The sequence below is a fragment of the Anabrus simplex genome, chromosome 1 (assembly GCF_040414725.1).
Source record: "Anabrus simplex isolate iqAnaSimp1 chromosome 1, ASM4041472v1, whole genome shotgun sequence".
Classification (NCBI taxonomy): domain Eukaryota; kingdom Metazoa; phylum Arthropoda; class Insecta; order Orthoptera; family Tettigoniidae; genus Anabrus; species Anabrus simplex.
This window is the reverse complement of record NC_090265.1, coordinates 863,570,433-863,582,996: the sequence shown is the minus strand read 5'-3', so window position 1 is coordinate 863,582,996 and position 12,564 is coordinate 863,570,433.

The following is a 12,564-nucleotide window of genomic DNA, read 5'->3' as shown; positions in this document are numbered from 1 at the left end:
TTCGAGATATAGATACACTCATTTTAAAAAAACACCCCCTTTTCACCCCCACCCCCCCCCCCCATTAATTGGATTTTCCAAAAACAAAAAATACGTGTTTCTTTATTTTAAAGGAGATCCCAAACACCAATTTTCAGGTCTGTAATATCTTCAGGTTCTGAAATATAAGTAGACTCATGAAAGGCATTGGACGACTTTTTCAAACTTTTTCACCCTTCCTATTAGGATTTTCCGAAAACAAAATATACATGTTTCTTTATTTTTAAAGGAGATTCTAAATACCAATTTTCACATCTATAACCTCTAAAAGTTTTGAGATATAGATACACTCATTTTAAAATATTACCCCCTTTTTACCCCCCTTAATTGGATTTTCCAGAAACAAAAAAATACGTGTTACTTTATTTTAAAAGGAGATCCCAAACACCAATTTTCAGGTCTTTAATATCTTCAGTTTCTGGGATATAAGTAACCTCATTAAAGGCATTTAACCCTTTTTTCACCCCTTTTCACTCCTCCTATTGCGATTTTTCGAAAACGAAAAAATACGTGTTTCTTTATTTTTAATGAAGATTCTAAATGCCAATTTTTACATCTGCAAACTTTAAAAGTTTGGAGATATAGATTCACTCATTTTAAAAATTCACCCCCCTTTTCACCCTCCCATTAATTGGATTTCCCAAAAACAAAAAATACGTGTTTCTTTATTTTTAAAAGAGTTCAAAAGTACCAATTTTCAGGTCTGTAATATCTTCAGTTCCTGAGATATAAGTATCGGTATCCTGATTAAAGGCATTCAACCCATTTTCCCCCATTTTCACCCATTTTCACCCATTTTCACCCCTCCTATTGGGATTTTCTGAAAACAAAAAAATACGTGTTTCCTTATTTTTAAAGAAGATTCTAAATACCAGTTTTCACATCTGTAAACTTTTAAAGTTTTGAGATATAGAGACACTCATTTTAAAATTTAACCCCCCTTTTCACCCCCTTAGCGAAGGAATATCCAAAAATCCTCTCTTAGCGAGCACCTACATCTTAATATGAACATATCCCCAAAATTTCATTTCTTTATGTCCAGTAGTTTTGGCTCGGCGATGATGAATCAGTCAGTCAGTCAGTCAGTCAGTCAGGACAAGTTATTTTATATAGGCTATATAGATTTTATTCATCATTAGTTCTAAATCCTCCATGTCTCCCCTTCTTTCACCAGGCTAAATATCTTTTTCAACACTTTTCTTTCCCACAGAGTCAGTTTCTTCTCCATAAACTCAGTCAGTACCCATGACTCACTGCCATACGTTAGGATTATTTGATGGTTATTTTGCAGAGAGTCAATTTTAATTCCCTGCATATCATTAGGTGGGACAAAATCCCAGCACCTCGGTGTCTCTGAAAACCATAATAGTAGTTAGTGCGATGTAAAGTCAGACATTATAAACATTAGGTATCCGCCCAGCAAATTTCTGATATTCTCTTCCCTGATTGGTGTGGAATAAAATACATGCACAGTATCTCCTGCCTGTCATAAGAAGTGTCTAAATGGGATGACATTCCAGGGACTCTCAGAATAGGAGCATGTTATGGTGAACATGAGGCACATACTTGAGACTGGGATTGGTGCACTTATTTGTGTCAGTTTCCTTCTTCTTTTTCTTCTTCTTCTTCATGTGCCATGTCCTCGCAGAACGTTGGCGATCAGTAGCATGATCTGTTGTTTGTCCATAGCTGTTCTGAACAGAGTAAGGTTTGTCACCCCAAACCACTGGCTCAAGTTGCCGAGCCATGATGTCCTACTTCTCCCCGGACCATGTTTTCCTTGCTGCTATCTTATCTACTCAGCGTCCCTTTATGAAAACTCTTATTATTTTCTGGTCCCAAGAATGTTGAGTTTATGAAGTCTAGGAAGTCTTTTATACTCCTGTCTTTTATAGTTCTCTCTGTTTCTTTTGCCAGTACCTACATTTTTTGAAGGGTCAGACTTCTCTTCTAAATACAGTTAACCCAATAGACTCTCATTTAAATATCCCTGTTTGTCACACTGACTCAGATTTAAATCCCAGTAGAGAAGCTGTTTGTGCAGTATATGGGAAAATAGATTGTGAAAAGAACTGTACAGGATATTAATCTGAAATTTTGGCAGTAGGTGAAGAGATACATGTATTCACCTAAAATCATGTTTTTGTGTCATAGATTTCAAAGCAATCAGGGAGATGTAGTGCAGTTTTGTACTTCTTGCACTGCCATGTTGTCTCACTTCTTTTCTTCTGTTTTGAGCACACACAACTTAGAGGGATTGTTTTTTTGTTTTTTGTTTTTTTTCCAGTATGTAACGGACTCGTCACTTCACCAGCATCTACTGCAACAAAATTCGCCATGCACATAACCTTTATCTTTCTATTACTAATATGGACTCACCCTCATTTGATAACACATCGTATTTTACTCTGCAACTGGGACTCAAATACCGGTGAATATATTTACTTGGACATCACATACTCTGCACGGACTTCAGTTCTGTCCATCTTCACTATCTGTTGTCAACTGACTACCTCTGGCCTGCTGACGTCATACGATACTGTTTAGTTTGTTGTGCATACTCCCGTAACATCTGGAATCTTCCAGACGTATTTCTCCTCAATTATTTCCCCTTTATTCTAGCGTATAAAAACCTGGCCTTTCTCCAGATTATTTGAGATGGACTTTAACCTGTGTGGAGGGTGGAACACTAAACGTCGCCTCCATAATTTGCAGACCTTGTGCACATGAGTGCTCTTTCTGTGCCAGTACTACAAACATCAAAATGAGGTATGACAAACAAATCATTCATTTTCTATAAATATTAGCAGCTTCAAAAGGAACAATTTTCCTCTGAAAATTGAATAGGGAGCATGGCATTTCCAGACCAAGATTCCATCTACTTTCAAACTATTTAATATCTCCATTCATGAACTTAGTTGCAATTCTCTTTCGAACTGGGTGTGTTCGGTATCTGGCACTCCGCAAGTCCGACACATGCTTGTACATGAACAGTGCCTTGCATTCATGTTTACAGTTGCTCATGTTTCAATGTGACTGTCTTAGGACAGCTTTATTCGGATAATTGTGATTTCGGCCTGCTTGATAATCTTACTTCGTGTGAATTTTTGCTGTGACTGACTGGTAACTGATGCAGTTCTAATTCATATTTGGACTTCACTTCGAAGGACTTTGGTGTTATGTAACATTTTTAAAAAATTCATATTTCTTGTTACTCTTGACTTTTCAATAGGTAGGCATATTTTTCCTTTTTCCTGCTTTTTCCTTTTCATTCCTGCTTCACTCTTCCTCGTTTGGTTTATTTCTTGCTTTCTCGTAGCTTATATTTTGTATAAAGTTCCAAATCTTAAGGTTTATGGTTGGGAAAGCACCATAGTTGTATGTTTCTTGCTCTTTGTAAATATTTGTAATGAGTTTGGTTTATTTCAATATGTCTTCAAAATTTAGTATGCTTTCCTCTTATTCTATAATCTTGCCCTATCATGGTCCTAACTTGTTTTCACACTCCCTGTTTTTTCTAATGCTCATATGCCAAGTTTCCACTGCGCTATTTTGTTAGCTGGACATGAATGCAATTAATCTTGGTACTAGGAAATTATCATTATTACCACAGCCTCTATTTATCAATCTGGCATAAATGGATGGTGTGAATTCTATTACATACTGATCCGGAAACTTCTCGGTGTTGTAAATATTTATGGGGATCTTGCCTTAAATTATTATTATTATTAGTATAATAATTTATTATTATTATTATTATTATTATTATTATTATTATTATTATTATTATTATTATTATTATTATTTATTATTATTATTATTATTATTATTATTATTATTATTATTATTATTTATTATTATTATTATTATTATTATTATTATTATTATTATTATTATTATTATTATTATTATTATTATTATTATTATTCATTTGGACGTATGTTTACCCCATTGGTTACAAGTACTAGGGATGTGCATGGAAAAATGAGTTCATTTTCTAGCTTGTAGTCAAAGAGGGGTTGCACTAGGTGGAGGTCGTCCCCTGACTTGTAATCAGCCAGTTGCATGGTCGCAAGTAACTATGTCGCTGCAGCCACACGGAAGTCTTTGTAGTAGGGTTTCCTGCACTCCATCTGTAAGAAAATACAGTTCACTACAGAGGAATTGAAAAACAAATGTCTGCAAGATAGAAAAGTATTATTCTATACTCTTTGACTTTTCGCCTCATGATGGGGGGAGAAGGCAAGACCCTGGTCTTGTTAATCTACTCCCTTCATCCTATCTTGGTACTCAAGGGCCAGTTTCAGTTTCTCAACTTCTTCCTGTGGCACTTGTCCACACTTTCTCTTGAGTTTCACATTGGTGTAATATTTGCTGTTGTATGTTTTGAAGAAAGAAAATTAACATCTTTGTTATCCTTCCATTTGAGGCACAAAATGTTGTTGGATGACCACGTTTGCAGTCCTTTAGATAAAATATCAGGTGGTATGTTTTTTATTTTGGGCCTGACAAATCCTACAATACTCGTTTGTTTTTCATTAACCCTTTTACAAATGTCTGGAGACAGGTACCGGTTGTTAAGTTACAGGGTGTGACCCTTGTTGAACAAAGGTTCACACATGCTCATAACAACATTAATGCTTGCAGGCAATGCTTGAAGGGCCAATCATATCATTTCCTGTATATATGCAAAAGGTATTGCAGTAGCCTGTATTTGCATCAGAAATTTTAATATATCTTTATGCCAAATCTTACTCCTAATATATTGCACGTACGACAGCCTACCATGAAATTTAATGAGGATTAATTAGCCTAAGGCAATGTTTTCTGACAGTTCAAATAACAAAGAAAATGTGTAAGAGAAGTGCTAAATTATAGGCCTGATTTTTCTCAGTTTGTCACTAGCATCACCTGACACGTCATCAGTGAAGTGGAGGAAATGAGATATGAGGAGAAATCCTTCCCTGCTCATTGTTTCTGAAGAGGCAGAAGTTTCAATACACCCCTCTTTACTTTGGTATCAACTGGATACGTGGTTTCCGAACCTGGGAGATCAGGATATACAAAGCATGCCTATATTTTGTCCTCCATTGTGTTAAACCATATTTTCTTGTCATCTTTCTGCTTTGTAAGTTAGTTCTGAACATAATTATTTGTCTCTTTAGCAATTACAGAAAATAAAGGGCTCATACAGTCGAAAAAAATGGAGAGGAGGCTTATATTTCTGGCATAAAAACTCAGAAACACCACTGTTTTCATTGAAAGGGTGAATGACAGGATTATTATCTCCACTTACCTACACCCAGTCTTTGTGTTTCACAAGTTTTGGTTGTGCAGGTCTGGCGTGAAAGTTATGCTCGTTATCACTCTCTGAGTCACCAGTGACATTTACATTTCCTGACTCATTTACACTATTTACACTCAACACTTCCTCACACAAATTATCGTCTTCTAATTCCTGAAGATCTTCCCTTACACTATCTAAAACACTGTTAATTCATTTCATTAACACCTCATGCTCAGAAATGCGCGTGCTACTAGTTGGCATAATGGCTACTCGCATCAAAGGAATTTACAGTATTTCTGAGTCACCCTGTGCACGTGATGTGAAGGTCAAACAAGGGGAAGCTTTGACATACCCTTGCTGCAACCTTCTAGTGTGTGAAAATCTTAATGCAAGAGCCATCTGTTACAACTGGGTGGACTATAGGAAGATATCTGAGCATTGGCAATGTGCGGGCCCGAGTTGTAGGCCATGTGTGCACAAGTGGGTGAGCCTTGTCATCTGAGTTCATTGGGTAAAGGGGGATGTTTATCTTATTGTATGCCTCTTTAACATAATGATCATCACCTTGTCATCTGAGTTCATTGGGTAAAGGGGGATGTTTATCTTATTGTATGCCTCTTTAACATAATGATCATCACCTTGTCATCTGAGTTCATTGGGTAAAGGGGGATGTTTATCTTATTGTATGCCTCTTTAACATAATGATCATCACCTCAACTTTCATGCATTTTAAGTTCTTTTAAATTTGATTTTTGACTTGTAACACTTTCTTTTCCAGGTAATTTCTGGACTGTTTGTATTCTTCTGGATGAAGTTAAAAGAAGAGTACAAATCGGTGAGATTCCGAGCAAGATTCACACCATACCACTTTCATCTAGGATATATTACATTCTTTGTTGTTGTTGCTACTATCATAACAGGGCTGTCCATGTTTGTCAAATATTTATTTCCCAGGTAATTTATCCTTTTCTAAATATATATTCATAAATTATGTCTGTTTATGTAGAAATATGATATCTTAAATCTAATATGTGTTTGAACTGCAAAATTCATTTTACCATATTCCACTGCCTGACAAATGGTATGGCCATAAGGATGGATCAAATGAGTACAGCAAGAAAATGGAGAGAAAAGGAACTGGAAGGAAAAAGACCTAGAGGCAGACCAAGGAAACTGTGGATCAGTCAAGTAAAGCAGGACCAGGAAGGAAGAGGAGTGGAATGGCATCAAGTTGAAAAGGAAGAAATGTACCTGGATAGACAAAGATGGAGAGCGCTCTTGTACCACACCCGGGTGACTGGAGACGGTTAAAGGAGGATGATGATGTTTTCTGCTTCATTGCCAACAGCCAAATGTGTACCATTAATGTGTAGTGTTTCCTCTACCATCCTATTCCTTTCACACTGATTACTCACTGGACCAACCAACTATGACACTGCCTGTGCACAAGGCTTGTTTTCTCACTACCACTACACAAATTCTGTGTATAGCCTCTAGGCTTAAGAAAGGTGTTACAAAATTTGAAATATATTTACAGGAAATGAAACAGGCAACAGCCCTAAATGCAGATCAATAATAATAGTTTGATTCTAGTCTGCATTTCCATATACTTTGGCAAAATTTTTACGATGGATGCCTTTCTTTCTGCAACTCTCCCCATTCCCTGGGCTCAGGACTATCTCTGAAATAGGATGGCTTGACTACCCCAGTGGTATGGCTAATAACACTGGAAGGAGAAGAAGAAGATTAACAAAAAACATCTTGAAGGAAGTGAAAGAGACAATATTCACATTTGACATTACTAGAGGGCACCATATGAAATGATCAAGAGCACAGTATTAAGAAACAATCAGGAATCAAATTTTGTCCATGAAAATTCTGAGGCATATCATATGCTTTGCCCCTGGAGAAGTAATTTCTAGTGGCGTATTGTTCTTCAGGGTTATGTGATCACTGTTGGCTTGCTAGAACACCCACTATTTGTGCAGTTAATGGAGGCTTTGTTGTCTGTAGAATCGACAGTGATGGTAGAGCACGAGTCAGACCAATGTAGTCAAAGTGGAGAGGGGCTTACAGGGCTTTGTGTGACCATAGAATGCCAATCCACCTGAAGTCAAAGATCTTCCAAACTGTTGTCCATCTAGTGACATTTTATGGAATGGAATGCTGACTCATGACCAAAGCTACAGAAAGTGGACTTTATGCAGGGGAAATGCACATGGCTTGCTGAATAACAGATATTTCCCTCAAGGATCATAAGAACCATATCTGCAGTGACACTCTCAGGCAACAGTTTGGTATTGCCTCCTTTCAAAATAAAATGTGGAAAAGGTGTCTATGATGGTTTGGCCACATCTTATGGAAAGCACCTGGAACAGTCACCAATGCATCTTATTACCTTGTCTGGTAGACTCAAGTAACAATGGCAGGACACTATCAACATAGAATTGAGAATCTGCAGCATTCATTCAATTAATGCTCAGGACCAAGTGAAGAGATGATTAAAGATTTTAAGTGGACCTGCCCTTAGTGGAACAATACTAACCAAGGAACTGTTCAGGTTGGACCAGATTTCAATGAATCTTGGGTGAATGATTAATTAAATTTAATGATAATATTCACTTTATGAAATAATTCAGTCATGGATAACACCTTGCTTAGATAATGTGGCTATGTTTAATGTTAATAATCACTTTGCTTTAAAATCAATGATAGTGTTATAATTAATTGTCAAAAATACCTGGCAGCTTGGAACAGTTATACCAAAAATGAGATTTTGACAACATAAATGGAATTAAATGCTTTACAAGCCTACCTTACAAACACAAACAGTTTATGCATATATGAAAATATTAGGGTTTTCATACTTTTCTTTCATTTATAATGGAAGCTAAAATATTATATAGTATGAAATCTTGGTGTTCTATGTATAAACTTGCAATGCAATTTTATCATCACAAAAAAAGAAAAATGATGGATTGTTAAGAGATACTCATTTTGACATGCTGTGGACAGTCTGTGTACGAAGGCAGGCATCCAGCAGTATTCTAATGTCTTAGTTATTGATCACTCTACCAACTTTCATTGTAATCGATGCCTTTGATACACCACATTCCATTTAAAGCTGTAGCAATAATTGCTATTTTTAAGGATGTAAATATTATTTTATGGCTAATTTACTGTTACCAATAATTTTATGATTTCTTAATTGATCATACTTCCATGTTTCATTGCAATTGGTGTGATTTGGTCTAAACAGTTCTCTTGTAAGATGATGATGTAGTCTGTGTTTGTGACACTGGATGTTTATATCTAAGAATTGCACAATATGTTGAACAAGAAGTGTCAGTAGAGTACTGGTGTTGGTGCCATTGGTCAGATAACTACATGCCTGGTATTAGACAGAAGCACCACAAAAAAGAACACCAAATCCCTTACATTGTAGAGTGAGAGCCATAGCAGAACAGATCATGTCACTCCAGAGATGTTGGTCAAGACCATTTGCAGTCAATTGCTTGAAGCTGAGCTTTGATCACGTATGTTACTAGGCAGACCATACAGCCCACCTGCAGTGGTATTGAGAAAGGAATGTTCGGCTAAAGGATGAGGAGAGCAAATCTTGCTTTGGCACTAATGATGACCATTTATATTTGCTGTGTGTATTAGGTGGGTAATACCTGATGATGATAGGTTATCACATGCTGACAAGTATGGTTGTCTTCCTCAGGTACCATTAGTCTTGTCTGTGAACTCTGAGGTGACTGTAGAGTCTTATTCGAGAACCACATTGGTGACACACAACAGTCAGTTGCTGAGAGAGGATGGTTGCCTAGTTGTACTTCCTCTTAAAACAATAATCACCACCACCATCACCAGTTGCTGAGAGTTATTTCTTCAGAGGAGGGCCTGCTCTTTCCTTGCTTTATGTTTGTCTATTTCGAGTCTCCATCTTTGCTATTAAAAAATTTGAGGGCCTTCATGGACAAGTCAACACCAAGCAGTTAAATGCTGTACCCTCTCAGTTTAATTATTTATTATTTATTTATTTATTGTCTTCTTTTATATGGTGGGACTCAGGCTATGAAGCCTGCTGTTCTGTCCGACCATACATACACCTACATGAAGAGTTTTTTTTCTTTCTACAAGTTGCTTTACGTCGCGCCGACACAGATAGGTCTTATAGTGACGATGGGACAGGAAGGGGCTAGGAGTGGGAAGGAAGCGGCCGTGGCCTTAATTAAGGTACAGCCCCAGCATTTGCCAGGTGTGAAAATGGGAAACCACAGAAAACCATCTTCAGGGCTGCCGACAGTGGGGTTCAAACCCACTATCTCCCGAATACTAGATACTGGCCGCACTTAAGCGACTGCAGCTATCAAGCTCAGTTACATGAAGAGTTAAATATACCGTACACTAAATTATCTACAATTTAATATCTTAAGGCAGGGCCTCTCAAACGCTAAAAATCTCACGTGTGCATATCGAGGCGCAGAGACTCCGTTCTTTGTGCATCGTTTTGACTCGGCTCAACTTGGCTTGACTCGGATGGTGTAGTGCGCTGAGAGTGAAGAAGCGTTCGGTGATAGACGGCTTGTTTATCAGTGAAATAGATAAGCACAAGACAACAACATAATAATGGAGCAACCTGTTTCAAAAAAAGCAAAGACTGCCGAAAGTCCATTTCAATTGAACTGGGAACTTTCGTATTTCTTTGTCAGTCATGACGATAAAGCCAATAGCTCAATGTGTGGGACAAATTTTGTGTGATAAGTTAATCAAAAAGATCCATTTTCCAATACAAAGGCTTTGCTCAAATTCTACAAGAATTTGTCGAAGGAAGATGTTCCTAAGCTGCATCAAGAAGCAGCTAAGATTATTTTTATATTTGGTTCCACATGCATAAGAAAGGTATTTTTTCCTGCTTTGACTTGTATGAAAACTAGATTGTGTGCGAGTAGGCCTGTTTCTGATTGTAATTTAAAGAAGGCTCTCAAATTGCTGTCAGCTGCTCCCTTGTTCCAGGCATAACTGATATCATTGCAAAGATAAAGGGAAAGAAGAGCTAGAGAAGATAAATTGTCTGCTCAAACCAAATTGAAAGAAGAGTGTTTTAACACCGGTGATGTTGCCCCATACAACAGTGTCACCGCTCACCGCACATAAACATTTCGCAGTGAGGGGAGGATCAGCAGGGAAGGTGGAGAAGGCGAAGACAGGCCGAACGGGTGAGACATGTGTAGGGGAAGTAGAGTGGGGGTTTGCACTCTGGTCAACCTAGTGAAGTCGTCTCCTGCACCTTGCGCCCGTGCACTGCACGGCGCATGCACCCTGAGAGGCCCTGTCTTAAGGTATCAATTAAATGTTTTAATTAACCTAATAACTTAGCTATGATCTAATCCTACTACATTATGACTAATAATTATTATTATTTATTTACCAGGTTTTTTGACAGAGTTTCTTAAAGTGGAGGTGGTTTGACACGCTCCTAATTTCAGCAGGTAGGGAATTCCAAATTTGCCTGGCGGTGATTACAAATGATCTACAGTAGCCAGTTGAGTGATGAATGGGAATGCTTAGTACTAAGGTGGATGATGATATGGTAGGAATACTAGTAGGTCATGCTAGGTAATGGAATTGTGTGGCAAGGTATTCAGGAGTGTTAAGGTTCAGTATACGATGTAACAGGGAAACAGTGTGTAAATTTTGTCGCTCTCTTAAGCGTAGCCATGAAAGTCTATCAAATGCAGAAGAAATATGGCTAAACCTTGGTATATCTAAAATCGAGCACATACGTTATGTGCCTTTTTGAGCTTGATGGAAAGTGAGGCGTTCAGGTTACTGTATACTACGTCACAGTAGTCGAATATTGGCATTACCATACTTTGGATAAGCAGTTTTCTTACATTTTGGGGGAGTAAATCTTTGAGTTTCTTAAGGGAATGTAAGGAATAAAACACTCATTGACATATACCTATTACATGATCGTTCCAACTAAGGTTTTTTTCCATTATCATCCCTAAGTTTTTAACTGTGTCTTTGAATTGTAACTGAGTGCCTCTTAATGTTACTGAGTGGGTATGCACGTCTGTAAGGCGTGCGTGGGTTTTTTGGGTACCTAAAAGAATACACTGCAATTTTTGGGCATTGATTTTTAGTGCATGGTCATTGGTCCACTTACATATTCTTTCTGTTAATAAACTTAACCATGATAGGTTAATATTGTGTTTGGTCCGTATTGACTGGTCTGAATGTACAATATAACTATTTATTTATTGATTTAAATAAACTATTATAAATAGTTATATTGTATATTCTTTCTAAGTCGTCATTCATATTATTTATTGCAGTCAGTAAGTCACAAGGATGTGCATGTGTATATATTTGTATGTCGTCTGCATACACATGATATTGACAATGCTTAATTACTTATGTTAGTCCTGAAATGAAGATCGAGTGGCGCTAGCACTGACCCCTGTTGTATTCCAGTCCCTACAGATTGCCATGAAGAGAAATTTCACCTGTTGATACACACTGCCGGCGATCAGAGAGATAGGAATACATCCAGGATAGTGTGCTTTGTGAGAAATTAAGAGCACGTAATTTTGCTATTAGTATGTTCGTGTCAATGCAGTCGAAGGCCTTACTAAGGTCTAGAAGAGTTAAAACAGTAACTTCTTCCTTATCCATAGCTACTACTATGTCGTTTGTAACTTTAAGTAGTGCAGTAGTTGTGCTATGATTGCTTCTAAAACCAGACTGGTATTTGTCAAGAAGTATATTGTTATTTAAATATGCATGGAATGCGTTTGTGGAATTGGTTTGGCATTTTTTAATGTTGGACTTTAGAGCATCCTGGAAACAGAAAAATACAGAGCGAGTGCCTGGAATTATGATGTGGGAAACAATGGATGTTCACCTCCAGTATTTTTGTTAATAGAACATCAAACAACACACAGTATATCCAGAGCATTGTTTAACCTATTCTGCTGTCATTCAAGTAACAACAGATGAAGGTGCTGTTCCAGAAAGACAAGGATCACTGACATACTGCCTGTACAACTCTAGAAACTGTCCAAAGTGTTTGTCAAATCACCTGACTAGCAGGATCATCAGACCTGTCCCCTGAACATGTGAGGGACTGGATTGGACATCATTTAGCCTGGTCTTCAACATCAGTGACAATTCTTGCTCAACTGCGCCACCATTGTGAATGTGCATGAACCTCTGTTCTGCAGTAT